Source organism: Phyllobates terribilis, unplaced genomic scaffold, assembly GCF_046119375.1.
Source record: "Phyllobates terribilis strain yellow unplaced genomic scaffold, ASM4611937v1 Scaffold_13__5_contigs__length_258822181, whole genome shotgun sequence".
In the NCBI taxonomy this organism is placed as follows: Eukaryota; Metazoa; Chordata; class Amphibia; order Anura; family Dendrobatidae; genus Phyllobates; species Phyllobates terribilis.
The window spans coordinates 35931048-35958598 of NW_027362773.1; the positions used below are offsets into that span (position 1 = coordinate 35931048).

The 27551-nt window shown below is 42.5% G+C and overlaps 1 protein-coding gene across 4 annotated transcripts in view; it reads left to right on the plus strand.

The window, feature by feature from the left end:
* The window catches only part of LUZP2 (leucine zipper protein 2), a 1401083-nt gene that overhangs the window by 327158 nt on the left and 1046374 nt on the right, over positions 1-27551 (plus strand). The gene's annotated exons all lie outside the window — the stretch shown is intronic.

A 27551-nucleotide genomic window follows, 5' to 3' on the forward strand; every position in this document is an offset into this window, starting at 1 on the left:
CTCCCTTCTTCTTTGATTGACAGCATTGGCTTCATAGAGCCAGAGAAGTGAGAAGATAAATGAAAAGCAAGCAGATGGGAAGGTGTAGCTAAATCTTTGTCCACGCCATAATGCACCAAGCTCTTGCATTGGTTTAAGCAGTCATTCTTTGCTGACAGAGCTCCTTTGAAGCTAATCTGACACCAGATTTCTCAATTCAAACTGCATATATTACTAATTAGGAGGATGTTGCATTTACTTTGATATTCCATGTCAGAATAGCTGTATAATCTTTTTAACTCATTCTCTGCCCATCCAGCAAGATTTTCAACTCCTCAGTGTTCCTTCTTCTGGTGCTGATAATGCTCAATACAAGCTGCAGTTATCAGTGAGGCTAAGTGAGTGCAAATCACTTGCACCCATGAGCTATTTTCTTCTATAGCTAGAATTAATATATGGATTATATCGCTATTTTACATTGATTTTCAAAGTAAATACACCAGATGGTCTAAGAGATATATCTGTCACAATAAACAATATCACATTTTCTCCTGTACTGGAAGTCTGCTGCCTCCGAGTAACCTTTGACTCTGCCCTGTCTTTCAAACCGCACATCTAAGCTCTTGCCACCTCCAGCCGCCTCCATCTCAAAAATATTTCCTGAATCTATCCTTTCCTCAACCCTGAATCTACTAAAATGTTAAAGCATGCCCTCATTATCTCCCGCCTTGACTACTCAATATTCTCCTTTGTGGTTTCCCAGCTAACACTTTCGCACCTCTCTAGCCCATCCTTAAAAGGAACCTGTCACCAGAAAAATTGCTAATAACCTGCTGATATGGGGTTAATCATAGCATTACTAAACTGCCCGGCGCCTGCACTTTGCCGAGCGTTGTGGGGAGCAAAGAAACTTTATTCCCCCCGCAGCGTTATGGTTTCAGTCACGGGGGCATGTATATATAGGGAAATCCAGTTATAGCTTCAATAGCTCTGCTTTAAAGTGTAGTCGTCATTTTAATTTTTATTTCATAAATCAATAGTATCAGTAGTAGCTGCCATCTCCTATCTCAGTAATGGGGAAGTCTGTCTTCACTGAATACAGTTTTTTCCTGTGGATTGAGTATTTTCAGAATGAAAGATCAGTCCTGGGGGAGAAAGAAGCTGATTTGTCTGATAATATATTTACCAAAGTTCCTTATTTTCACGTGTACTATTGATTTATGAAATAAAAATTAAAAATACTGTTACTCTTTAAGTTACCCAACAACATATCTGCTACTCCTGCTGAAGAGTAGAGGTTATATATGCCCTGGCATCTTTGGTTGCCAATCCTCACAAATCTGAATTTTACATTACATTAGCTTAGATTAGACACTGTATGTTGCTTTTAATATTTACCTTAAAGGGGTTAACTTTTTTTTAACTACAGCCTTGTATATCTGCGGCCAGGATGTGACCACTGCAGACGATCATATGCTATTTTACTGGCATCACTGCTCATGACAAATGAAAATTGTGGTCACGGATTGGCTGCAGAGGTCAGATGCCGATTGCATATAATTGAAGACAGTGAGCACCGCTATAGAGGGTTAGCGCTGGAATATCAGGGGAAATAATAAGAAGCTTTTTTTTTTCAAAAGATAAATTGAAAATGAATGGAGATGTTATTTGATCACTGTATGTAGGAATTTGCTTAAACACTGTACTGTATATATTTTTTGCTTGTTTGATGGCAACAGCTCTGTATAGCATTGTTATTTAGGTAACAGGATAAAAGTGTCATTTTGGCAATGTATAATCAAGAATTAGAATAATTCATCAGGTTTGAACAAAAAAAAACATCACAGAGCCTCTGCCAACAATAACTGGTCCTGAATAGTGTATTAATTAAAGTAAAAACTATGCTTCTGGTAGAGATGAGGGGAACTCTGAAAAGTGTCAAATATACAATTAGGAAACTTTATATTGTTTAATTCTATTTTCTCCATTCAAGAAAATGATGATTTAAAGTAAATATCCATTTTAAATACAATATTAATAAAAGTAAACCTAGGTGGCTACCAATTTCAGAATCACAATATTGGCACATTTTGTTTTTTACAAGAGTCCGGCTAAATTTAAGGGATCCAGCTACTTTGGTAGTTAGATATCAGACATAATATGCAAGGTAACATGATAACAAGTGTTCATCTGCAATAACACTCGAGGGTGAATAAAACATCACATGGTACCTATGGAAATCAATGGTATTATGAACTAACCGGTCCCTATTTCCATGCAGACTGCTTTTGCTGTCAAGTACATGCTCTATGATCAGTTTGCCTGCAGGGTGAGTGTTCTCCTCGCCTGGTGGATAGTGTGGAAGCCACTCAGCCATACATAATAAAATAGTTACACATTTTAATAAGGGTCTCGCTGGCCAGACAATTGATAGGATCAGTTGACCAATGACAGAGTAGCAGTCAGTAGGGTGCACTAAGCCCTAGTTAAATCACCATAGTTTCATCCTTTCCCTTTCATTGCAGGATATTGCTTTGTATTACTCTGCTGCCAGATTACTGTTTTTATTAACCCTTTGTGTTTTGACCCAAAATCTACACCTTGGTTACTCTGATTAACATGTCGGATGACCTTCTGGATTTGACCCTGGACTATCACTGTAGTTGTCTCTTCTGCCTTATATCTCTGCCTGGCCCTCCAGACCTCACCCAAGATATCCCATGACTATGTCTCTGGTATATGATCCTGTCATTGTCTCTAAATCTTTGCTCCTCATCTGGCTTGCTAACACCTCTTCCCTAATCTAGCTCCAGTTGCAAGAAGCTACTTTGTACACACAACTCATGGAGCTCTGAAGAGAAGGACAGTTTCCTGTAGAGAATGGAAATATACCCAAGTACCTTTGTGACCTGCTTAGCAGAGTGACCTTTCACCAATGATGTCCTTTTCAGTTGTGGAATACGCTACCAATAGACTGTCTCTATGAAATGTATGAGGATGCTAGGTCACCTAGAGATAGAGGCTATCTTTGTTTCCACTCTTTGGTCCTGTTTTTTGAAGAAGAAGAACTTCAATAAGAAATTACCAGTAGTAATGTATCCTAAAAAGCCCCTAAAATGGTATTTAAAATAGGTTCTCTTGACTAGTGTTGAGAGAATTTGTTCGGCATTTCAAATTCATGTTCGGGGCTCCGGTTTGTTCGCGTCAAAAAAATCAGCTCCGCCCACGAACATCCCTGATTTGCCACGCTGTCAAGCAGATTTTTTGGCGCGAACAAGCCGGTAACCCGAACATGAACACGAATTTGAAATGGCAAACAAATTCGCTCAACACTACTCTTAACTAGACTAATCTAGGTAAGCACAAAACTGTGGCCTTGCAAATGGATGTTCCACAAAAAATACCAATGAATCACAAACTTCTGCATCTTCTGATTATGACCCTAAAGCATAATAAATGTAGGATGTAAAACCAAAAAAAATTTTGCTCATGTCACCTCTCACATATTCCGCCATCCTCACAGTCTGCCACCCGGTCCTCCGTGCCTCTTCTTTTCCCCTTCTCACAATTCTCTTTGGCCTCCTCAATCCAGGCCAGGACTTCTACTATGCCTCAGACACACTGGACACCATGCAGCTACTTAGGAAACACAAGTTGAATGCTGTGATGTAATGACATGCAGAGACATCAGACTCATAATGCTGGCCTGGAGTAAAGAGGCTGAAGAAAATCCATGTGACTGCAGAAGGGGAAATGATTAGTGATGAGCGAGCATGCTCGCCACTGCTCGGTACTCGCCCCCATTACTAACCCGATAGTCAAAGTTAAAAAAAACCACAAACACCCAGAATAAAGTCCTTTAATTTAAATAAACACACAATTCTTTAATGTTCTAAATTAAACCATATTTACCATCACGCCCATTCCAGCTGAAGCCAACGATCTCCTGCAATAAAAATAAAATAATAAAGCAACCTCATCCTTACCTTTCCATGGTTCCCAGGACAGCTTCAGCTCTGCTACATTCACATGACAGGCAGGATCGCAGCCGAAAGCTGCCATCCAGCTTGCCATGCCGCAGACTCTGAGAAGCCCAGGTATGCTTGCGCTCCTGAGTGTCTGGCTGTGACGGCATCCAGATGATCCGAGTACATGTCCAATGAACTCAGCTCACCTCATGCATGTCACTGACAGCGTGGGAGAATTCTCTTGAAATTCTCCTGACATTCATGAAATAATAAAAAAAAAGGGCTTCCCTATATTGTTGTGTCCGGCCAGGTACAAATAGGCAGCTGGTGGTTGGGGGCAGCCCATTCCTGCCTGCTGTACCTGGCTGGACACAAAAATAGGGCGAAGCCCAACGTCAATTTTTTTAAAATTATTTCTTGAAATGGATGCGCCATTTCTGGGGCGGCTGACGGCTGGTGTTTCTAGCCTGGGAGGGGGCCAATATTCATGGCACCCTTCCTGGGCTATTAATATCAGCCCCCAGCTGTCTGCCTAGCTTTTGCTAGCTATTAAAATAGAGGGGACCCCACGTCATTTTTTTTTTGGGTCCCCCATTTTAATAGCTAGTAAAGGCTAGGTATTCAGCTGGGGGCTGATATTAGTAGCCTGGGAAGCTCCGTGGGTATTACCCCCTTCCCCGGCTTCAAACATCTGCCCCAGCTGTCTGCTTAACCTCCACTAGAGACTAAAAGTACGGGGAACCCCACGCCAATTTTTTTTTTAATAAATCCTTTATTTTAACATTAAATGACAAGTACAGTTATTAACATTATCACTATACTTATTATATGTGTGACTGACATGTTTCTATCTATCTAATCTATGTGTGATGCTCTATTCTTTCTGTTCTAAATTGTCTGGTACCGGTGTATGTTGCTGATGAATTGCCGGCCGGCTTTTTTAAAGAGACAAAAACACTATTATTTTTTTTAAATAAATCCTTTATTTTAACACTAGATAACAAGTACAGTAACCAACACTGTCACTGTACTTATTATATATGTGACTGACATGTTTATATCTATCTAATCTATGTGTGATGCTCTATTCTTTCTGTTCTAAATTGTCGGGTACCAGTGTATGCCGCTGATGAAATGCCGGCCGGCTTTTTTAAAGAGACGGGTGCATCAAAATTGAAGGCACTAGTGTGTTCCAAGTGCCCTGCTATTTTTTTCATGCACCCTCCTATATACCCTGCCTGCCTGTCTGCCTATATATTCTGCCTGCCTGACATTTAATTGAGCACTGTTCCCATCGATTTGGGCAATTTTTGACCTTCTGCAGACCGCCGGGGGGACCACCAGAAAAATGCTCTAGTTTCCTATAGACTTACATTGGGCTCGTTGCTTGGGTCGAGCACCTGAGTATTCCAATGTGCTCGACCCAAGCTTCGAGCACCTGAGCATTTTAGTGCTCGCTCATCACTAGAAATAATGTGAAGCAGAAAAACGGATGGTGGGCTCCAGGGAAAGCGGGACAGGTGATTCGTGAGGCGAGTATTATTTATCTTCAATTATTTTAATTGTTTGCCTGCCTTCTACCGTTCAGCAAAATGGTGGCATCATCTTTGGGCCATTTTGCTGAATTCACATCGAGTGCATTAAAAAAATTTGGTATTTTGGAGAACAGATATTTCTGCAAAATTCTAAGAAAACACAATTTCACTTGAAAAAATTTGCTTATCTCTAATAGTATAGCTAAAAAAGTTTTTAAATATTAAAATTTATTTTAATACATTCTAAAGGTTTCTCAGTAAGTATGGCATCAGAAGATGTACCATAATATTATAAATATTAAGCATATTTTTGTTTATCATGGATAGGAGAGCCTGTTTATTGAAAGCACATTATCCTAGATCACTTACATAATAATGCCTCTTCCATTGTTTGAGCTTCAGTGCCTCATCTCATTAGACTTGTTGCTTGGCATATGCTAGATCACAGTTTTTAATTTTATGAAGAAAAATTGCTTCGGGCTATTCAGTGGCTCCATAAAAATGGTAAAGGATTTTGTACGAGAGAATTAGAAATGATTATACAAATTAAGCAGCAGGACAAGATTTATGAGGTTGCAAAGTGTTGTTAATTACAAGCTAACCTCACCTGCTCTTCATCTATAAATGCCGTATCCTAATTACAATGACATATTTTAAAATATTCCAAGACAAAAATTTTAATAAGCATATTATATTTTTTTTATTTGGGGAAGGACAGTTATGTGATTACATACAGAGCAATAACTAAAAATATAAGATCATGGTCAGACTTTAACCACTTCGCGCCAGAGCCTGTTTTTGCCTTCGTGACCGGGCCAATTTTTTCAATTCTGACCACTGTCATTTTATGAGGTAATTACTCTGGAACACTTCAACGGATCCACCTGATTCTGAGAAGGTTTTTTTGTGACATATTGTACTTCATGATAGTGGTAAAATTTCTTCGATATCACTTGCGTTTATTTGTGAAAAAATCGGAAATTTGGCGAAAATTTTGAAAATTTTGCAATTTTCAAACTTTGAATTTTCATACCCTTTAATCAGAGAGATATGTCACACAAAATAGTTAATGAATAACATTTCCCACATGTCTACTTCACATCAGCACAATTTTGGAACCAAAATTTTTTTCTGTTAGGAAGCTATAAGGGTTAAAATTTGACCAGCGATTTCTCATTTTTACAACAAAATTTAGAAAAACATTTTTTTAGGGACCACATCTTATTTGAAGTGACTTTGAGGAGCCTTTATGACAGAAAATACCCAAAAGTGATACCATTCTAAAAACTGCACCCCTCAAGGTGCTCAAAACCACATTCAAGAAGTTTATTAACCCTTCAGGTGCTTCACAGGAATTTTTGGAATGTGGAAGAAAACAATGAACATTTAACTTTTTTTCACAAAACTGCTATTTTAGCCTCAAATTTTTAATTTTAACAAGGGCAGCCAGAAAAAATGGACCCCAAAATGTGTTGTTAAATTTCTCCTGAGCACGATGATACCCCATATGTGGTGCAAAACCACTGTTTGGGCGCACGGCATGGCTCGGAAGGTAAGGAGCGCCATTTGACTTTTGGAATGGAAATTTGACTGGAATCGATAGCGGACGCCATGTTGCATTTGGAGAGCCCCTGAGGTGCCTAAACAGAGGAAACCCCCAACAAGTCACCGCATTTTGGAAACTAGACCCCTCAAGGAACTTATCTAGATGTGTGGTGAGCACCTTGAACCCCCAGGGGCTTCACACAATTTTATAATGTTGAAGGGTGAAAATAAAAAAACACATTTTTATCACAAAACTGCTACTTTAGCCTCAAATTTTTAATTTTCACAAGGGCAGCCAGAAAAAATGGACACCAAAATGTGTTGTGCAATTTCTCCTGAGCATGCTGATAAGCCATATGTGGTGCAAAGCCACTGTTTGGGCGCACGGCATGGCTCGGAAGGTAAGGAGCGCCATTTGACTTTTGGAATGGAAATTTGACTGGAATCGATAGCGGACGCCATGTTGCATTTGGAGAGCCCCTGAGGTGCTTAAACAGAGGAAACCCCCAACAAGTCACCCCATTTTGGAAACTAGACCCCTCAAGGAACTTATCTAGATGTGTGGTGAGCACCTTGAACCCCCAGGGGCTTCACAAAATTTTATAATGTTGAAGGGTGAAAATAAAAAAACACATTTTTATCACAAAACTGCTACTTTAGCCTCAAATTTTTAATTTTCACAAGGGCAGCCAGAAAAAATGGACCCCAAAATGTGTTGCGCAATTTCTCCTGAGCATGCTGATACCCCATATGTGGTGCAAAGCTACTTTTTGGGCGCACGGCATGGCTCGGAAGGTAAGGAGCGCCATTTGACTTTTGGAATGGAAATTTGACTGGAATCGATAGCGGACGCCATGTTGCATTTGGAGAGCCCCTGAGGTGCCTAAACAGAGGAAACCCCCAACAAGTCACCCCATTTTGGAAACTAGACCCCTCAAGGAACTTATCTAGATGTGTGGTGAGCACCTTGAACCCCCAGGGACTTCACAAAATTTTATAATGTTGAAGGGTGAAAATAAAAAAACACATTTTTAACACAAAACTGCTACTTTAGCCTCAAATTTTTAATTTTCACAAGGGCAGCCAGAAAAAATGGACCCCAAAATGTGTTGTGCAATTTCTCCTGAGCACGATGATACCCCATATGTGGTGCAAAGCCACTGTTTGGGCGCACGGCATGGCTCGAAAGGTAAGGAGCGCCATTTGACTTTTGGAATGGAAATTTGACTGGAATGGATAGCGGACGCCATGTTGCATTTGGAGAGCCCCTGAGGTGCCTAAACAGAGGAAACCCACAACAAGTGACCGAATTTTACAATCTACTCCTCTATATAAATTAATCTAGTGGTGGGAAAATAAGTAGGTAAATGGTCACTAAACCCATAGATGAATTCCCACAGAGGTGTCATTTCCATAATGGGGTCACTTCAGGGGGGATTATGCTGTTCTGGCACTTTTCAGAGTACCAGAGCTAAAGAATCCCCCCTGAAGTGACCCCATTTTGGAAATGACACCCCTCTGGGAATTCATCTATGGGTTTAGTGACCATTTTAACTCGATGGATGATTTCCAGAAACAAGCACGCAATGGAAGGTTTAGATTCTGGAGAACCCCCCCTGGAAATTAAGTGAGCTCTACTCGAATATGTCATTCACTAAATGAACCAAATGTTTGAATGACAAATTGGGATACATTTTTACAGTTTAAAAACGTGGTTCTGTGTGGTAGATTTTAAAGCAGTCAGTGACGCATAAGGCTGGCAATGATGGGCATTGTGGGCAATAGTAGCGGGTATCACGTCTCATTCCTCTCTTAGTACATACACGACATCTTTTCTGGGGGTTCCTTCTTGTTTCCGTTGCTGGAATAAGTGCAATAAAATGTCGCTCAGTGAGTCTTTTCACATCCTCAGATTCTAATGGATGAGCGGGGCTAACACTTTGGAAGACAAGATTTTCAATGACCTTTTCTTGATAATCAAGAAAAGGATCTGAATTTCCTGCTTTTTTGTACACCACAAAAGAATTGTATGTGGCCACCTGAAACAAATAGATAACCAACTTTTTATACCAGGTATAGGACTTTCTTGATACCTGGTAAGCTGTAGAACCTCGTCTGCAAGGTCCACACCCCCCATGTGTTTGTTGTAGTCAATGACTGACACAGGTTTTTGCTTCGGGGTGGTGGATCCTAGTTCTACAGTGGCCCTTGTGGCATCTGTGTGGATCGAGCTGAGGACAAAAATATCCCTCTTATCCCTATATTTCAGGGCAAGCAGCTCTCCGTTGCGTACAGCCCCTGACTGCCCCTTTTGGAACTTTTGGTTGACCAATGGTTGTGGAAACCCCTGACGGTTTTTACGGATGGTCCCACAAGCCCCGATGTTGTGTTCAACCAGACTTTTAAATAGGGGTATGCTGGTGTAATAATTGTCCACATATAGATTGTAGCCTTTTTGAAAAAATGGACTTATCAGCTCCCAAACAATTTTTGCAGATGTCCCCAGATAAGTAGGGCATCCTGGTGGGTTTAGTTGGCTGTCTTTCCCCTCATATATGCGGAAAGTGGATGTGTATCCGGTTGAACTTTCGCACATTTTATAGATCTTTATTCCAAACCTTGCCCTTTTAGATGGGATAAATTGCTTGAGGTGCAGTCTTCCTTTGAATTTTACAAGGGACTCATCTATAGAAATATTTTGTGTTGGGGTGTAGAGGCTTAAGAATTTTTCTGTCAAATTTTCAATGATGGGTCTAATTTTATATAACCTGTCATGTTCTGGGGCATTTCTGGGCAGGCATTGACTATTGTCGTTAAAATGCCAAAACTGCATGAGCATTTCATAACGGGTCCTAGGCAGAATGACTGAAAACATAGGGGTGGCTTGAACAGGGTGGTTGGACCAGTAGGATCGAATGCTCGGTTTTTTAACAAGCCCCATGGCAAATGTAAGTCCTAAAAATTTTTTTATTTCCGGGACATTAGTTGGTGTCCATAAATTTGCCCTAGCATAGTAAGATCGGGGATTCTGGCTTATGAATTGTGATGCATATAAATTTGTTTGCACGACAATATGCTCTAGCAAGCTGTCTGTAAAAAACAAATTAAAAAAATGAATTGGTCCAAAATCTTCCACCTCCACATTTATACCAGGAGTGGCGTTGAAATCAGGGCTGAATGGAGCAGCCGAATCCGAAGCCTCCCATCTGGGAAATGCTAGATCATGTGGCAAAGCCCCTTGTACACTGGCGTGCGCCAATTCACTAGTAGCAGGGACAGCGCTTGTACTGGGCAGTGTTCCCTGATTTGGAGACGTTTCTCCAGTAGCGCTATTTGCCCCTATTGTTGTACTGGTCCTTGGGCTTGAGGATGGACCAGAATCACTGCTCATTTCTGAGCTCTCAGTGTCGCCGCTACTAAAGCCCTCAAAATCCACATCGCCATCTGAGATTGCGCTGTCATCAGTGTCAGAACACAGCAGGGCATACACCTCCTCTGCGGTATAAGTCTGACGGGCCATTTTATTTTTAGATTTTTTGACTGGACTGAACGGACCGGACTGAACGGACGGGACTGACCTGACAGGACTGACTGACCTGACAGGACTGACTGACTGATCTGACAGGACTGACTGACTGATCTGACAGGACTGACTGACTGACAGATCTGACAGGACTGACTGACTGACAGATCTGACAGGACTGACTGACTGGACTGATCTGACAGGACTGACTGACTGGACTGATCTGACAGGACTGACTGACAGGACTGACTGACTGACAGATCTGACAGGACTGACTGACTGACAGATCTGACAGGACTGACAGATCTGACAGGACTGACTGACTGACAGATCTGACAGGACTGACTGACTGACAGATCTGACAGGACTGACTGACTGACTGATCTGACAGGACTGACTGACTGATCTGACAGGACTGACTGATAGATCTGACAGGACTGACTGACTGATCTGACAGGACTGACTGACTGATCTGACAGGACTGACTGACTGATAGATCTGACAGGACTGACTGACTGGACTGACTGATAGATCTGACAGGACTGACTGACTGATCTGACAGGACTGACTGACTGATCTGACAGGACTGACTGATAGATCTGACAGGACTGACTGACTGATCTGACAGGACTGACTGACTGATAGATCTGACAGGACTGACTGACTGATAGATCTGACAGGACTGACTGACTGACAGATCTGACAGGACTGATCTGACAGGACTGACTGATCTGACAGACTCACTAACCCTAACTCTTACTTTCTTTTTTATTTTATTTTTTTTTTACTTTCACAGTGGCAAGGCTGACACAGCTCTTGTCACACTGTTTCTCCTCTGCTCTCTCACTGAGATCGGAGGAGAAACAGTGTATTTATCAGGCAGATCGCCCGGGAAAGTTTGTTGCTAAAACAAACTTCCCTGGTGATCTCTCTGATTGGCTGGTGTGACGCTGACATCATCGAGACCTGAGCCAATCAGGTCTCAATGATGTCAGAGGTCACAGCACCGGGATCCCCGCCACTCCTGAGGTATGTGGGGGGTCCCGATCGCCGACCACCAGCTGTTACTATCTTTTAAATGCCGCGATCGCTATGGATCGCGGCATCTAGAAGATAGGAACAGGTTAACATCATGGGGACCTGATCCATTCAGGTCCCCATGATGCCACATGTCAGAGCTATCGCTCTGAACCGGTACCGCAGCGCTAGCAGGACCCTGGGGGTCCTGAGCGCTGCGGGACCACCCACCGTTTTTAAACGTCGGCGCTGCACAGAGCCCGGGCAGCGCCGACGTTTATGTACAGTGGGCGGTCCTGAACCGGTTAACTGTCTTGAAATATTTCACCTGTTAATTCTTTGTTCCTGCTTCAACCAGGATTGGATAAGAAAGAGAAGGTTAAAGATAGAGCAACATGTATAGCACCATTAAATCCACAAACACCTATGGGAAGCTAGGTGGTGACCTTATGACCACCCTAGAAAATTTCAAAACCTAAGACTGACATGTTTTTGAGTGTCTAAAGGTCAACTAGATATTCTGTGTAGCCCTTTGTAAATTAACCAAAAAATCAATGTCAAAAGCACCACTAAGAAGCTAAACTTTACCAGAGTCTAAAAAACAGAAATGTATGACACCAGCCCAAAGTCTTGCTAAGCACACAGATGTAGCTTCTCTCTTTTTCTCTCTTTCTTTATAATAGGCAATACATTTACAGCTTCCAATAGAGTGATACATAGACTTTAAAGGTAACCTGTCACCAGAAAAGAACACTATTAACCTGCAGGTATTGGGCTAATCTGCAGGTTACTAGTGTTACTAACCTGCCCGGCACGTAGCCGAACGCTGCAAGGAAAAAAGTAACTTTATTCTCCCCAGCAACATCCGATTTCAGTGATTGTGGTGGGGCCAATGTGGGTTCAGCCACCGCTCTGAGTATACTGAGCTGCGGCTGTAACCGCACCCCTCGCCTTGACGGACAGCCAGCCCCAGTGCATAGGCAGTGTCAATCAGTGCCGCAGGCGCAGTTACAGCTGACTGTAGCGGTGACTGAACCCACGCTGGTGCCGACCCCATGACTGAAACCGAATGCTACGGGGAGAAGAAATTTCAATTTCTCCCACCTGCATTTGGCTACGTCTAGGAGCCGGGCAGGTTAGTAATGCTATTAACCTGTAGATTGACCGCAAATCTGCAGGTTAATAGCTTTTTTTCGGGTTACAAGTTCACTTTAAAGCAGACCTTTCATCAAATTTTTTATGTTAAGCTGGACACATCTTGAAATAACTTCTTCAATAATGGTTGCAGAGATATTAGCAACCACATATTTGGCACCTAATGAGTTAACTACAGTTATGTCCAAGATTTATTGAAGATATATTACTGAAAATATATTACAGAGCACAGAAGGGTGGCGTTATTAACTCCAGTTTGTATTTCCACACTTCTGTGCTCTGTAATATTTCTCTAGTACTTATTTCGACTGCACACTCAGGCTCGCAAAACTCATGGACTCAGGTCATGAGACCTTGAAGAAATCATTGCAGTTCCTTTTGCACTTATATGTTGCTGCTTGCTTATGATTGGTCAGCATCAAACAGGAGGCAGAAGTACACTCCTCAATGAAAACTAATAACACCCACTTGGACTTAACTAGTGAAATTAACTCATTAGGTACCAAATATTTCCTTGCTAATATCTCCGCAATCTCTGCAGCCACTATTACATGGTGTGCGCAGTTCAAGGTGAAAAATTTGGTGATAAGTCCACTTTAATCAATGGAAGCATTGATATCTTATACTTTTCTTTCTGCAATAATGTCTATCACTTACAAATGGGAGAATGTTTGACCACTCTCTTTGATTAAGGCTAAATGGGGAAAGTATGGCTGAAAACTGTGGCGACAGTGATTCACTGCGGGTTATTAATTGATTTTTAAAAAAACACATGATTTTGCAGAAGATCTGCTGTTTCACCCTACAAACTGTGCAGCAAATTGTACACCAATTTAATTAATGAAAAAACAGCAGTAACTTCATGTTTTTCTGGTTGTGTCATTGTTGCTTCATCTAATCTTACCCTTTCTAATTCTTTTTATTCAGTGTGCAGTTACTTTGTTTTGTGATTGTTTTGCATAAAAAAAGCTTAAAAGCAAAATCCGAGTGGAAGAAACCCTGTTAGGCAATCATATGTATAACATAAAAGTAACCATAAAGTCCTGTCCACATGAGCTTCCATTCCATCTAAAATGATGGATAAAGTGAAGGTCAAGCTCATTTATCATCCAGTACATAAATAATACAAATCATTCTTAATTTGCTTTAAAATAGCAAAAATTTATGTTTTGCATTTGTAAAATAATCATGTTTGAGGTCTGATATGTGTTAGTACATTTACAATATGTTTCTATGCTTTAACCTTTTCACTTTGACGTGCTATTAAAATAACAGGACAGGAATGAAAACAGAAGAAGCTGTAGCGTACATTCGCACATGGTAAATTCAGAACAAAGGCTCGAAACATTAATTAAATGTACAATAGAAAACTTTTTATTTTTCATTCTGTACATTAATATGAGAATCCGAGAGCAAAGCACCTCTGCTGCATATCAAGTAGCAGAAGAAAAGTTTTGTTGACTGATTAAAAGTTGAAAGAAATCCATAGAGACAATGTAAAAAGTGAAGGTGAACCCAGAGAAGGGCGAGTGTACTTTCACCCCCCGTATTAGTAATCTAATTTCCATAGAACGTTCCCATGATGAGTCTCGAAACTTGTGTAGTTCTCGAGAAAATGCCTTGAGGCACCAGGGGTTGTTTGATGCCTTCATTCAGTATTTTCCATGCAGTATGTAATAAAATATAAAAAAGGGGCTCTGGGGCTATAACTGACTGTGTGACGAATGTGGTCAATCTTTGAAGTTATTTTTTTTTAAATCCGTTCCTAATTTTATATTTTCCACTTTATTTCACTGCTGTTCCAAAATAACAAAAAGAGAAAAACAAATAAAAAGGTTATTGAGGATATGCAGGTAGTAAGAAGGGAAGAGCTTGAAAGTTTTCATAGCATAAATTCAAGTGAATTTAGATATCAGCAAAAAAAGAATAATTGAACAGATAACATATTGGTCTATTGATTGCAGTAGTATTTCTTAGCAAAAATTATGAAAACAGTTTTTTTTGAAGATTTGTTGTAGACAATTGTTTTTACATACAAAAAGTGTATATGGCTTACAGGCAATATTTTGTTTATATTTGTCTTTAGGCCAAAAAATTTTACTTTAGGTTTTAATTTTCCCTTTTTTTAAATGTTCTTATTAAAACTGATTTTAGTTGGCCTAATACAGCAAATTGTTAACATCTATATAACGTTTGGGAGACTTGAACTTCTTGTCGTTATTTTAAACAAAACTTAAAACCCTATCATCTAAGTCACTGAAAAGCAATTCATCCAAAATAAAGCTGCCAAATGATGACCATATTAGCGTCAACTGCAAATGAGTTTATTCTTCAAGACATAGGTGTAACAAAGATGTAGATCCAAGGCAAATTCTAGGGCTCCATCTACCATGTTCTATGTATTATCCTGGTATCTTCATATGTAGCAGCCTTTGGCTCAAAGCCTCAAGCACCAGTCAAGTTTCGACTGCTACCTCTGCACCCCTTTTAGCTATACCTCTACATCAAGCTGTTAGAAACCCAAGCAAGAGAAGAATGCAGAAGGAATTTTAACGTAAAAAAAAATTTTGTAAATATTTTCGTATCTCAGATTGGTATTTCCAAAATTATAGACCAAGGAGTAATCAGCTCACCCTTTGTTGTCCTCCCAAATTCGTGGTATGAAGCTCGGAGAGTGTCCCTGCCAGACACAGCCCACAACGAAGAAAAAGGAAAATCCTGTTACCCCAATGTAAAAACTTCTTTCTTTATTTCATTCTTTAAAAATCGAGACATAGGTACAAACCACTGAGGGAGGTGTGAGGGGAAAGGAAAAACGCAGCGCACTAGACACGTTTCAAACACATTAGATGCTCTTGAACTCAGTGTGTTCCAAAATTGACACTTTTGGCATGTCAACAGTATATGCCATAAATATCTGATGCCTCTGACAGTTTTGGGACCTGCACCTATTTGGATAATTGGGGTCCTTCATCCTCCACCTGTTTTTTGAGCTGGTCAATAGAGGCTGCATCCAGGAGAGCAGTAAATGGAGAGGTTGCTTGATTTTTTTGCAGCTTCCACAGAAGTTAATGGAAGGAGCCGTGTTTATCTCTCATTTGCCATCATGATACAGTGTCTGGTGGCTGCCTCTCTAGGAATATAGATGGGCCACAGAAATGGGACATGTATCTAAGAGACATTTATGGCGTATTCTGTAGACATACCTTAAATGCACATGATGGAAATACTCCCTTAAGGAGACTGTGATGATTTTTAAAGCTAGATCTTCCTGTGTCTGACTTCTTATGTCATCTCTGAATGTCATGTCTCATAAGCAATACATAAGATATTTCAACAATCGTTCATCTATATTCAGACAGCAAAAAATATAATGAAAATACAAATGCACTGACAACCAAGAAGTTGTATTTTCCTTTAGCATTTCAAGTAGTTGCTTTTCATTGTCCTCAAAACTCCCTATGAAAATGAATTCACCAGGTCTCATTGGTTAACTCTTGGAGAAAGAACCAAGTATGTAGCTTCCCTTTCACCATTGAAGCAGTCCCCCAATTGTAAATGTCAAGGTACATTGATAATGGCATTTGTTCTTCGTATCTCTCAACTATGATGATGCTAGAAAAAGTCGTATAAAAATGGTAAAAAAAGGGATCCCAAAACAGTTATCCTGTCCATATTTCTTATTAAGGTATATGGATAACATATCCTGACCAGCATCTCCTGCATGAGCCAGGGCATCAGTAACTACCAAGATGGCTGAGGCAATTCTATGTGTTAGTTTGACAGTGATATAAGACTACTTATCTTTAATCAATTATCTTTCAATACAAATTGGTAATTATGAATGGATCAAACAAAAGACCTTCTTTAATCTATTGCCAGATAAGTGCAATGTGTAGTAGTTCATTACAAGTTCAGAACAACTATTTTCTCCCATTCTTGTCCTCCATTATCATCAGTTTTTTTCAAAATTATTACTTTAAAGGCTCTAAAATGTTTTCTAATTTAGATATTCAAAAAGTTGTTGCCTTTTGTTTGCCAGTTCATGCAGTTTAATTTTTATGGTAATTTTATATATAAAATTCAACTTCCATATATATATTTTTGATAGGGGAAAATGTAAACAAAAATTCGGAAGAATGTGCATTTTTTACTAATTTCTTTATGTTTTATCTTTATATTTTTCTGATAGGGGTTGGTCTTGACACAGCATCGGAATGGCAGAGTCTCTTTTTTTAGTTTTGCTTTATTCATTTATTTTCTTGCTTTTTTATTTCTTTATTTTTTCATTCAATTCACATACTGTGCCACCCTTAAGGTCTTAAAAGACCTTTAGGTGACATTTTTATACATTCTTTTTATTGTTAATTTCTCCCTGTAACTGGGGCTGATATATTATTCCCTGTTACAGGGAAAATTCAACTTCCTGGCTGCATAGCAAAGCTGATTGGATCTCCTAGGATACAGCAGCTCTAGATCTATCCCTACATCCAGCGATCACATTATCAGATGGTCCAGATGAGGAAGCTCTGCCTGGGCTTTATAATTTGTATACACAATCGCTGGTTTAACACTGTATACAGAGATCAAGAAGGTAAACATGGTATTAAATCATATCTGCTTTATTTCAGTGGAATCTGGCTAGATCTGACAGCTAGCTCTCTGCTCCCACAGTTGCAAGATCTCCTGCAAGCTTCTTACTCCCATTCCTTGGAATGCAAGCACAAGTAAGCAGGCAGCCACCCACCCACTCGCAGGCTGCAATACTATACTGCCAAATTTTTGACAGCTGCTTGCACTTGAAATGTGGCCTTTTAGGCTCATGGAGGTGGAAGCTTTTCATAACCTCATGCCGGCGGCGGCCGGGTATCCATACTCGGTCCCCAGCCGCTATTATTTTTCCCGGTATCGTCTCTGCCGTCCACAAGCACGGGTCCCACATAATTACCCGTGCCCTCCCCAGTGCACTTACTGGGAAGGACCGCCTAACCACAAACACATGGACAGGTGAATGTGGCCAGGGACTGTACGGAGCCAGTCCACAGCTTTTTTTGCTGAGTTGTATTTCACCACAGACATATTTTTTAGCTTGGTGAAAGGACTTGGGAAACCATATCTACCCAGCTGTCATTTCTCCCAGGAAGTCCTCTAATGTTGCTTACACTTGAAATATGGCCTTTTAGGCTCGTGGAGGCAGAAGCTATTCATAACTTCATGCCGGCGGCGACCGGGTGTCCATACGCGGTCCCCAGCCGCCACTATTTCTCCCGGTATCGTCTCTGCCTTCCACAAGCACGGGTCCCACAACATTACCCGTGCCCTCCCCAGTGCACTTACTGGGAAGGACCGCCTAACCACAAAAACGTGGACAGGTGAATGTGGCCAGGGACGATACGGAGCCAGTCCACAACTTTTTTTGCTGAGAGTTGTATTTAGCTCGGTGAAAGGCCTGACATAGAGGGAAACCGTATCCACCCTGGGTGTCATTTCTCCCAGGAAGTCCTCTAATGCAGCTTGTTGAAGAAGCAATGGCAACCGGTCTAACATCAACTCGCACTTGTCGGTGGTGCTTTGACACACAAACATCTTTCTTTGCGCATTTAATTTCATGAATACAGAGTTGGAAAATAGCCTGATCTGCAATGCGGTTTAAGAAATAACATAAGCATGTCCGATCCACATTAAAAAAGCAGCCATTGAGTGTCCGGGAACCTTCCCCCACACTTTTCTTAGCCAGGGCTGCTTCTCAGCAGGGTTGGACCGGCCCACCAGAGTAACTGGAAACTCCTCCGGTGGGCCCGGGCTTCTCCTTCACAAGTATGGGTCCCACAACATTACCCGTGCCCTTCCCAGTGCACTTACTGGGAAGAACCGCCTAACCACAAACACGTGGACAGGTGAATGTGGTCAGGGACGATACGGAGCCAGTCAAAAGCTTTTTTTGCTGAGAGTAGTATTTAGCTCGATGAAAGGACTGGCATACAGGGAAATCGTATCTACCCCGGCTGTCATTTCTCCATCACCATGTTCCGCCCATTATCACACACGACCATGCCTGGCTGTATGTTCAGCGATGAGAGCCACAGATCAGGCTGCTGTGTTACAGCTTTCAACAACTCTGCAGGGCTGGGTGGCTTGTCAATTAAGCATTAAGCATGTTATCTTCAGCACAGCCTGTTGCCGCTTGGCCAAGGCAGTGCAGTCAGCTTGTGACTGATGTGGTCATTTCGGAGATGGAGGAGGAGGTGCAGGAGCTGAACAATGTGAATACATTGAGGTTAAATTGGTGATGCTGTTTTTTATACTAAAGAAAGATCCTATTGTTTTGTTTTTTTACGTTATTTTTTAAGACAAATGCATTCACTGGGAAATGTCATTTTAACATTTTACAACCTTATCTGGCAATGTGGTGTGTGACACATCATCAGACACATCCTGTTTTATTTATGATGGAAGGATTCTGAAAGTCATAAATCCTATTTTTATAGGGCCATCAGATAGCCCTACTATTCTTAAAAGGCCAGCAGTCGGCCCTAGCTATTGTTAGAGAGCCATCAGCCGGCTATGCTTTGTTGTTCCCATTATTAACAAGTGGGTCACCTATACTGTTATTGCGTATCCAGTGACTGTAAGGGCTGCCAAAAATTTGGACGCAACCCAATACCCCTTTGAAGAGACATAGAGGAGGGTCTCAGTAAAAAAAATGTTCCCATTATAAAGGAGCGGGTCTCCTATAGTGGTAATGCCCATGCTGTGACTACAAGGGCTGCCAGAATATGGGAAAAACCCCACTAAGAATTTAAAGACACATAGAGCAGGGCCACAGTAATGACAAATTCCATTTATAAAGGAGAGAGTCTGCTATACAGTTATAGGGTATGCAGTGAGTCCAACAGCTGACCAGTTTTAGGAAAAACCCCAGTAAGAATTTAAAGACACATAGAGCAGGGCCACAGTAACAAGGTACGACATGTTCCCATTAGAAAGGAGAGGGTCTGCTATACAGTTATAGGGTATGCAATGAGTCCAACGGCTGACCAAATTTAGGAAAAAACCCACTAAGAATTTAAAGACACATAGAGCAGGGCCACAGTAACAAGGTACGACATGTTCCCATTAGAAAGGAGAGAGTCTGCTATACAGTTATAGGGTATGCAGTGAGTCCAACGGCTGACCAATTTTAGGAAAAACCCCACTAAGAATTTAATGACACATAGAGCAGGTCCACAGTAAGGCTGTGTGCCCACGATGCATTTTTTTATTTGTTTCCGCAGCAGCAAAACGCTGCAGAAACGCTTAAAAAACGCATGGTAGAAGGCCTGCCATGTTCCCCATCGATAATCAGCATGCTGTGCACATGCTGCGGAAATTTCCACTACCGGTTACCATTGTGCAAAAAAACGCAGCACTACCAATTATTTTGCAGAAGCGCTGAGCTTTCGCCGCCATTGACTTGCATTGGAATGCTTGGATTCCGCATCACTGCATCTGATACTCTCCTCTGGACCCGGGTACCACAGAACCTGTAAAAAAAAGAATAAAATTAAAAATAAATATTATATTTACCTTCGGATGGCCCGCGGTGTGCTCGTCTTCACTTGCCGGCAGCTCGCGCTGGACTGAAGGACCTGCGCTGACGTCATAGTCATGTGACGGCAGGTCCTTCAGTGTAGTGTACCACGAGCTGCCGGCAAGCCAGGAAGGAGCGAAGCAAGACTCCGGGGGCCATCGGAAGGTAAGTATAGATTTATTTTTTAATTTTTTACCATTCTTTAAGGTTACAGTATATAAAGCCATGCATGGATTTATATAGTGTGACCAAGTTGACAAGCACTTTCCAAGTGATGCTAAAATCGCTTGCAAAGCGCTTGTCAACCCGAATGCAGAAATGCATGTGAAGAACGCTTCACATCCGCATGTCCCTGGCAGAAAAAACGCATGTACAATCCGCATGCGTTTTTTTCTGCCAGGGAGATGCAGAAATGCTCAGGAAAAACTCCTAGGCATTTCTGCATCGTGGGCACATAGCCTAACAAGGTACGACATGTTCCCATTAGAAAGGAGAGGGTCTGCTATACAGTTATAGGGTATGCAGTGAGTTCAACGGCTGACCAAATTTAGGAAAAACTCCACTAAGAATTTAAACACACATAGAGCAGGGGCACAGTAACGACAAATTCCCATTAGAAAGGAGAGAGTCTCCCAAAGTGTTGGCCTATGCAGTGAATGCAAGGGCTGCCAAAAATTTGGAGGAACTTCAATGCCTCTTGGAAGAGACGTGGAGGAGGGCTTCATAAAAAAATGTTCCCATTAGAAAGGAGCGGGCCTCCTATACTTGTAATGCCCATGCACTAACTGTATGGGCTGACAAACAATTACCCCTGGGGGTATACATGAACATACTGTATAATTTTTTTTTTTGCGGGCATCATAAAAACCCTTTTAAAAAATTATGTGGGTGTTGCAAGGTGCATGGGAATACACCTCCCAAGAAAAGACACTGGATTTGAGTTTATGGTACACTGCTATTATTCGGTGGTGTTGAGAAGTCTGGCCCAATCCAGCCCTTGTTCATTTTTATAAGAGTCAGCCTGTCAGCATTTTCAGTTGACAGGCAGATGCGCTTATCAGTTATAATTCCACCAGCGGCACTAAAAACCCGCTCTGATAAAATGCTGGCGGCAGGGCAGGCCAGGACCTCCAAGGCATAGAGAGCCAGTTCATTCCAAGTATCCAGTTTGGATACCCAATAATTTTAAGGCACAGCGGAATCACGGAGGACGTTGGTACGGTCGGCAAGGTACTCCATCAGCATCTTCCCAAACTTTCCACTCCTTGTGAGAGTACCCCATGCCACGGGGCCTGTGCGATGGTAGGGTCTGAGAAAACTCTCCCAGAACTTTGACAGTGTTCCCCTGCCTCTGCTGGATTGAAATTGTGTCTCTCTCGCCTGTACTCCTTGGCTGTTCAACGAAGTGTGCCATCTGCCGCCAGCGTTTTCAGATGGGAATTTTTTTAATAGTTCTGCAACAAGGGCCTTCTGGTACAGCCCCATTTTTGTAGACCTGTCTGTCTCAGGAATAACAGATAAAGAATTCTCCTTGTAGCGTGGGTCTAGATGTATCACCAACCAGTAATGACTGTCACCCAAAATTTTGAGAATGCGAGGGTCTTGGGAAAGGCAGCTTAACCTTATCTCAGCCATGCGTTCCAGACTACTAGCAGGCAAAACTTCCGTGTCCTCACCAAGAGGATGACTGGCCATGCTCTTCTCCTCCTCTCTGTCTTCTGGCCATCCTCGCTGAACAGACGGTATGATAGCTGTGCAGGTAGTACCGTCTATAGTGCATGAAACTAGCTCTGGTCCTTCCTCCTCCTCCTCTTCTTCATTGTCACCCAATCCACGTTGGGATGAGATGAGGCTTGGCTGTGTGTAATCACCCTGTATGGTTCCTTGCTCCATCTCATCGTGCTCCGCCTGCAATGCATCCTCTTTGATTGTGAGCAGAGAGCGTTTCAGAAGACAGAGAAGCGGGATGGTGATGCTAATTATGGCGTCATCGCCGCTCATCATTTGGTGGAGTCCTCAAAGTTTTGGAAGATGGTACATATGTCTGACATCCATGTCCACTCCTGAGGTCTTATGTGTGGAGTCTGAACTGAATACAGATGGCCTTGTTGATGCTGGTACTCAACAACTGCCCTCTTCTGCTCACAAATTCTTCCCAACATCTGCAGTGTAGAGTTCCAACGCTTGCGGACATCACACACCCGTCAGTGAGCTGGAAGCTGCAAATGCTGCTGAAACACGGGAAATGCTGCGGAAGCTGTAGCTGACTTTCTAAAATGGGCACACAGGTGGCGTACTTTAACAAGCAGATCCGGCAGCTCCGGGTAGGATTTGAGAAACCGCTTAACCACGAGGTTAAGCACATGGGCCAGGCATGGTACGTGTGTGAGCTCGCCTCGCCTCAGAGCCGCCACCAGGTTCCAGCCATTGTCACACACGACCATGCCTGGCTGTAGGTTCAGCGGTGTGAGCCACAGATCTGCCTGCTCTTTCAGAGCTGTCCACAACTCTTCAGCATTGTGCGGTTTGTCACCTAAGCATATTAGCTTCAGCACAGCCTGTTGCCGCTTGGCCGAGGCAGTACTGCAGTGCTTCCAGCTTCTGACTGATGTGGTCATTTTGGAGATGGAGGCTGAAGAGCAGGAGGAGGCTGGGGAGGATGAGGTGCAGGAGCTGTAGACCACGGGGGCAACCCTGATTAACCTGGGGCCCGCAATCCTTGGCGTCGGGAGAACGTGTTCCATCCCAAGGTCCGACTGGGTCCCAGGGTCCACTATGTTAACCCAGTGTGCCGTCAGCGAGATGTACCATCCCTGCCCACAATCATTTGTCCACGTGTCCGTGGTTAGGTGAACTTTCCCGGTAACTGCCTTGTTGAGGGCACGGCTAATTGTTTGGGACACGTGCTTGTGTAATGCGGGGACGGCACAACGGGAGAAATAGTGGTGGCTGGGGACTGAGTACCGAGGGACGGCCGCCGCCATCAGATTGCGGAATGCTTCCGTCTCCACGAGCCTAAAAGGCAACATTTCGAGTGCAAGCAATCGTGAAATGTGTGAATTTAGTAGTGTTGCCTGTGGGGCGTAGGCTGAATATTTGAGCTAGCATTCCAAGGACTGGGGTATGGTCAACTGAATGCTGCACTGAGACAAGGACATGGATGTGCTTCCTGATGCTGCTACTTGAGAGTGCACAATGACACGTGCAGGGCAGGAGGCATCTTCGCATGCACCATGGACAGGGGATTGGCTTGCATGCACAACAGCGGAAGAAGCAATTGTGCCACCTCTAGACACTGTTCCAGTACCCTGGGGTTCGGCCCACAAAGTCGGGTGCTTTGCTGCCATGTGCCTGATCATGCTGGTGGTGGTCAGGCTGGTCGTTTTGCCACCCCTGCTGATGCTGGCCTGGTAGGTGATGTAAATGGCCTTTTTGGGGTTATAGTCTTTGAAAAACAGCCAGACTCGGGAAGACCTAACAGTTGTACTGGCAACTTCCTTCGCGTTGGTGTTACGGGGAACAGTTGTCTGCCTTCTGTCTGCGGCCACCACACTGCTTCTTCCTGCCTGTTGGGGTGCTCTGCATCCCTCCCCCTGTGTGCTGCTGTCCTCACTCTGCATGTCCTCCTGCCATGTTGGGTCAGTTACTATATCATCCACCACCTCGTCTTCCACTTCCGCACTCTGGTCCTCCTCCTGACTTTCTGGCAATTGTGTCTCATCATCATCCACCTCTTGAGACACTTTCCCACCATCGCCTTCGTGTGACCGTGGCTGCTCAAATATTTGGGCATCTCTACACGCGATCTCCTCTTGCCCCGCTTCAAGTGGACCCAGCGAGAGGCCCGAATCCATAAATGGTAAAGTGAACAGCTCTTCAGAGTGTCCAAGTGTGAGATCATTTGTCTCTGGGCACTCGGCATGGTGGGAGGAAGGAGGATCAGGGTGAGGAATATGTAGTCCAGACTCACGGCTACTGAGACTTGACCGTGTGGAAGACAGTGTGGTGGTGGTGGTGGCTAAGTGACTGGAAGCATTATCTGCTATCCAACCACAACCTTTTGACACTGCTCTGGGTTCAATAGTGGTGTGCTGCGGTCCCCTAGGAATTGGAAAAGGAAGGTCAGGCGAGAAGATGTGGGTGTTTGTTGGGGCACATTTTCAGCTTGCCCATGGCCTTGTCCTTGGCCTCTGCATGCACCTTCACCATCACATCCAGTTCCCCGTCCCTTGCCACGTACCTTACCCATTTTAAATGGAGGACAGTATCTTCCACGCTCACTACAAATGACTGAGTTTAGAGCGAACTTTTATGTGATCCGTGTGATGGAGAAAACAGAGTTTTAAATACCTGGCCTGTAGGTAAGTAGTTTGAACAGCAAACTGCTGTGAATTGCTTCACTGACACACTAAAGGAAATTTTTAATGGAGGCCAGAAATGGCAGTATTTTCTGACAACGTATATGTGATCCGTTTGACGGAGAAAACACAGTTTTAAATAGCTGGATTTTTAACGCTGTAATATGGAAAGGACCTGGCTGTATTCTGCAGTGCTAACAAGCAAATGGTGCAGAAAACGGTTTTCTCTGGATTGCTTTTTAAGAAAATAATGAGGATTAAGATAAAAAAAAAGTATTCTTGGCCCCTGAGACCTGGGCCGTTGTATAGCAATATCTAACAGCAGCACAAGGCAGAATTGGAATGGAGCCGCTTGTGCTATATGCACTGCAGTCTGCTATATACACTGCGTGCCTGCCTATATACACTGCCTGCCTGATATCTCTGCAGATGGATTAGTCCTCAAAAGGACTGTTTGTTAAGATGGATATGTGTAATGTACGATTTTTCTCCCTACACTTCCTAATACACAAGCAAATCTCTCCCTGACGCAGCAGCACCTCTCCCTACTCTGCCTGATTCCGGAGTGACTGTAACGAGCATGGTGGTGCCAGGTCTGATATAGACCTGATGACGCTGTGCGGCCAGCCAATCACTGTAATCCCACAACCACCATGGCTGCGGCATTACAATGAGTGGCAGGCAATCCCTGCATGTTGATTGGCGCGCTAAAGAGCGCCAAACATGCAGGGAGGAGACCCGTGCCTGGGTTTATGACTCACTACATGGACACATTTCACACCTCCAGATAATTAAACATTCCCAAGGCCTCTCATTTTGCAACAAAAAGAACTAATTTGATCTCCCTTGCTTATCAGTAGGAGGCATCACAACTGACACTTCATGAACAAATGTCTTGTAACATCTATCAAATGTTGTGTCTTTTGTCTTAAGAATTATTTGTAATCTTGCCTGACAAAGGAGCCTCTGTGCTCTGATAGCTTGCATATTTTTCTTCTGGTTAGCCAATAAAGGTATCACTCTGAGAATACTTTTGTCATTTTTGGCATAAAAGTATTTACATCGATTTTTCTGGCTAACACGGTACCACAATATAACTTTGTAAGATTGTAAGATGCACACCTAAAGTAAAATATATGCTTTTTGGGCAATGTCAAAGTCAGAAAATGAAATGTTTGCCTTGTATAAGCAGGCCGTAAATTTACTGCTTTGGTGTGCAAATTTTAGGCTTTAAACAACATAAGTTTCTTGAGATTTTTCAAAAGCAGCTAGAGGTTGAAATAGTCACAAGTTATAGTGCAAATATTACCATTATTGGTGTAATTAAAAGACATCAAAAGCTGTTCACAAAGATTCATATGAGCAGTACTGTAAGGATTAGGTTTATTCACTATTAGCACACCCACACTTTTTTTATTAACTCATGACATGTGTGACGTAACAAACTAATACTTTGTTGAAGTACCCTTTGAATTTAGAAACAGCATTCTGTCTTTTTGAGTAGAAGTCTATCAGCATGGCACATCTAGAATCGGTAATTTTTGCTGACTATTCTTGCAGTAGCTTCAAATCTGTCATCTCCTGTGTACGTCACCCTCTTCAGGTCACCCACAAATTTTCAGTTAGATTCTGGTCAGTGATCTGGCTTGGATATTCCAAAACTCTTATCTTCTTTTGGTGAAGCCATTCTTTGTTGATTTGGAGGTATGATTAGGGTATTTGTTGTGCTGAAAGGTGAAATCCTCGTCAGCTTCAGCTTTTTAACAAAGGTTTTAAGGTTTTGATGTAAAATTGGCTGATACTGTTAACATTCCCTCCACCATGAATAAAGCCCTAGTTCTAGCTGCCAAAAATCAGCTCCAAAGCATAATGCTGCTTCCAACAAGCTTCACTGTAAGTATGGTGTTCTTTTGGTGATGCACAATGCTGACTTTGTGCCATATATTATTTAACTTTTGGAATTATAGCTAAAATGTTCAACCTTTGTCTCATCAGATCATAACATGTTTTCCTGCATACTTTTGTCAAACTTGAAACAGATTTTGGAAAAACATAGCTGGGATTTTATAGTTTTCTTTGTAAGAAAAGGCTTTCATCTCACCACCGCACCCCACAGGCCAGACATATGAAGAATACTGTAGATTGTTCTTAAATGCATTACACAACCAGTACTTACTAGAAATTCCCGCAGCTACTTTAATTTTGCTGTAAACGTCTTAACAGCCTCTTTTGAGGGACGCCCACTTCTAGGTAATGTCACTTCAGTGCCAAATCTAAGTAGACTTATCTGAAATAAAATATTGTTAAAAGTTTATTCTGTGTATAGCAACTAGTGTTGAGCCACCCCCGTAGTGTTCGAGTTCGGTTCGGTTCGTCGAACACCCGTGTGTTCGCCGAACTGTTCGTCGAACTGTTCGTCGAACACCTTCGAACACCGTTAAAAACAATGGCAGGCAAACAAAAACACATAGAAACACATAGAAAACACCTTCAAAGGTGTCCAAAAGCTGACAAACTGCTCAGAAGACATAACTAACACATGGAAAAGTGACAAGTACATATAGTCATGCGAAAATAAAAGAGGTGGAGGAGTAAAAGGAGGGGGAGACACAGATATAGGCATGTCATGCCCTTCTAAAATCCAAAAAGTGAGAAGCCGACACGGCCAGTCCGCTCCTGCCCATGCCACCTCCGTGTCGCCGGGTTTGTGCCAGAGCCGCGGTGAACCCTGACGGCCAGCCCCCCTCTCCCAATACTGGTGCCTGTCCGCTGGTGGGTCGAGCGAGCCCCCCTGTGGTGGAGGCAGCTCTAAGTTTTTAATTTAAATTGTCTCTCTAATTTGAATGAATACACTTTAAATCCATTTACAAGGATCTATTGGAGGGCAAGTCTCATGCCAGC